Source organism: Rhinopithecus bieti, unplaced genomic scaffold (assembly GCF_001698545.2).
Source record: "Rhinopithecus bieti isolate Rb0 unplaced genomic scaffold, ASM169854v2 scaffold_44872, whole genome shotgun sequence".
Taxonomy (NCBI): Eukaryota; Metazoa; Chordata; class Mammalia; order Primates; family Cercopithecidae; genus Rhinopithecus; species Rhinopithecus bieti.
The window spans coordinates 6,256-9,772 of NW_016817994.1; the positions used below are offsets into that span (position 1 = coordinate 6,256).

Sequence of the window (3,517 nt, forward strand, 5' to 3'; positions counted from 1 at the left end):
AAAGATGCCAAGAACACAAGGGGGAAAGACCAGTCTTTTCAATAAATGGTGCTGGGAAAATTGGATATCCATATGCAGAAGAATGAAATTTGACCCTTTTCTCACACCATATATAAAAATCTACTCAAAATAGATTAAAGTTTTAAATGTAAGATCTGAAAGTATAAAGCCACTAGAGGAAAACATAGAGGAAAAATTTAATGGCATTTGTTCTGGGTAATGATTTTTTTGGATATGACCCCAAAAACACAGACAACAAAAACAAACATGGGCAAATGGGATTACATCAAACTAAGAAGTGTCTATACAGAAAAGGAAACCATTAACAGACTGAAGAGGCAGACTGCAGAATGTAAAAAAATTTTGCAAATTATAAATCTGATAAGAGGTTAATATTCAAAATATATAAGGGATTTAACAGTAAAAAAAGACAACTGGATTAAAAATGACAACCTGGATAGACTTTTTTTTTTCCCCCAAAAAGAGACATACAAATGGCCAACAGGTATATTTAAAGAAGCGCAACATTCCTAATCATCAGGGAAATACAAATTAAAACCACAATGAGATCTCATCTCACACCTATTAGAATGGCTATTAACAAAAAGATGGAAGATAAGTATTGGTGAAGAAGTAGAGAAAAGGGAACCCTTGTAAACTATGGGCAGAAATGTAAATTAGTACAGTCATTATGAAACACAGTATTGAGATTCTTTAAAAATTAAGAATAAAATTACTATATGATTCACCAATCTCTCTACTGGGTATATACCCAATAAATATGAAATTTGTGTGCTGAAGAGAGATTTGCACTCCCAGTTTCATTGCAGCACTATTCACAATGGCCAAGATACGAAATCAACCTGTTTCATCAGTAGATGAATGAATCAGGAAAATGGCATGTATACACCGTGGAACAATTTTCAGCCATAAAAAGGATATTTTGCCATTTGTGACAACATGGATGAACCTGGAGTACATTATGTTAAGTGAGATAAGCCAGGCACAGAAAGACATAAACCACATAATCTCACTAACATGCAAAAGGTAGAAAAGTTGATCTCTTAGAAGTAGAGAGGAGAGAAGAGATGTTGGTCAAAGGATACAAAATCTCAGGCAAGAGGAATAAATGCCAAAACTCTACTGTATATCATAATGACTACTGTTTGTAATAATATGCTGTATACTTGAAAATTGCTAAGAGAATAAGTTTTAGTGTCTTCACCACATATATACAAAAGATAAGGAGATAGGGTGAGGGTTATGTGCATTACCGATTTAATCATTCCACACTGTATAAATATAACAAAGCAGCATGATGTACAGCATAAATATAAGCAGTTTTTACTTGTTAGTCAAAATAAATGCAAATATTACAATAAATAATTTTAAAGGATATTATAGGCAAAGAGGTGATGAACCCAGAATTCAGGATAATAATTATTTCTGATGGTGTTGGGTAGCAAGGAGCATGGGATACAAGGAATCATATGGTAAATTGTTACTTATTGTGAATGTTTTGACTTTGTGAGTTTTGATGATTTCTGCATTACTGAAACTAAATAACTAAATATAAGTCATCCATACATGAGAATGAAAGTATATCATGAAGGAAAAATTATGGTTAATTTAATTATCTGGCTCTGAAGTCCAAAGATAATAACTAAGTATTCAAAAGATAATAATTAAATATCCCAAAGATGATAATAGAAGTAGAACAAAAACAGTGGTACAAGAAAACAGTTATTTTTTCCATAGAATGGGTAAGAAATACAGAAACAATAGAGGAAAGGGTGATAAATGTGCCTAAATAAAAATTTAAACCACCTGTTCAACAAAATAATATGGTATACAACATCAAAAGACCTACCACAAACTAGTGGAACTGTTATAACATGTTTGACAGAGAAAAGGCAAATTTTGCTAATATTAAAATAAAGTACTTATAAATCAATTAAAATGATTGGACATCAGGGGAATACAAAATATCGTATTTTATGTTATCCAGTTGTCTGAGATTTAAAAGTTTGAAAATACAGGGTAGAGGGGGCGGAGGGCGCTGAAGTCTGGTTTTGGGTGCGACTTGAAACCCCTGCTGAAGCCAAAAAGAATTTGAGAACTGTAAATATCAAGCCTTGAAAGGGACCATGGTGAGGCCTGTGAGACATAAGAAACCAGTCAATTACTCACAGTTTGACCACTCTGACAGTGATGATGATTTTGTTTCTGCAACTGTACCTTTAAACAAGAAATCCAGAACAACACCAAAGGAGTTAAAACAAGATCAGCCAAAACCTAACTTGAGCAATCTCCAGAAAGAAGAAATCCCAATACAAGAGAAAACCCCTAAAAAAAGGATGGCTTTAGATGACAAACTCTACCAGAGAGACTTAGAAGCTGCACTAGCTTTATCAGTGAAGGAACTTCCAACAGTCACCACTAATGTGCAGAAGTCTCAAGATAAAAGCATTGAAAAATATGGCAGTAATAAAATAGAAACAATGAATAAGTCTCCTCATATCTCTAATTGCAGTGTAGCCAGTGATTATTTAGATTTGGATAAGATTACTGTGGAAGATGATGTTGGTGGGGTTCAAAGGAAAAGAAAAGCAGCATCTAAAGCTGCAGTACAGCAGAGGAAGATTCTTCTGGAAGGCAGTGATAGTGATAGTGCTAATGACACTGAACCAAACTTTGCACCTGGTGAAGATTCTGAGGATGATTCTGATTTTTGTGAGAGTGAGGATAATGACGAAGACTTCTCCATGAGAAAAAGTAAAGTTAAAGAAATTAAAAAGAAAGAAGTGAAGATGCCACTAGGAAACCATTACAAATACGCAGTCCTTCAGCTGAAAGCAAGAGACCTAAATGGGTCCCACCAGTGGCATCTGGAGGTAGCAGAAAGAGCAGCAGCCCACTGGCGGTAGTGTCTGTGAAGTCTCCAAATCAGAGTCTCCGTCTTGGCTTGTCCAGATTAGCACGAGTTAAACCTTTGCATCCAAATGCCACTAGCAGCTGAGTGTGGTACCAGAGGAATGTTTGGTTGGTATCACAGCTTTCCAAGGGTGTTTATATTTGATTTGTGTTTATAGTTGAGGCAGGTATTGTAATACAAAGGAATCCATTACCATGTCCTATAAATGACCTCTAACCATTTTATGATTATGTTCTCTGTAAAACTCTTCAAGACTTCAGTGAGAAGTTTGTTTATAAGAATTATCTTCTCGGGGACGGAGCAAGATGGCCGAATAGGAACAGCTCCAGTCTCAAACTCCCAGCACGAGCGACACAGAAGACCGGTGATTTCTGCATTTTCAACTGAGGTACTGGGGTCATCTCACTAGGGAGTGCCGGACAATCGGTGCTGGTCAGCTGCTGCAGCCTGACCAGCGAGAGCTGAAGCAGGGCGAGGCATCGCCTCACCTGGAAAGCACAAGGGGGAAGGGAATCCCTTTTCCTAGCCAGGGGAACTGAGACACACAACACCTGGAAAATCGGGTAACTCCCACCCCAATAC

General features: G+C 36.6%; 1 pseudogene across 1 annotated transcript; it reads left to right on the forward strand.

Annotated features, from left to right (window-relative positions):
• Positions 1 to 2,090: 2,090 nt before the first annotated feature.
• LOC108518258 (RAD51-associated protein 1 pseudogene) lies at positions 2,091 to 3,019 on the forward strand (annotated as a pseudogene). Its single transcript, XR_001882333.1, has one exon. The product of XR_001882333.1 is annotated as an RAD51-associated protein 1 pseudogene (transcript).
• The last annotated feature ends 498 nt before the right edge of the window (positions 3,020 to 3,517 follow it).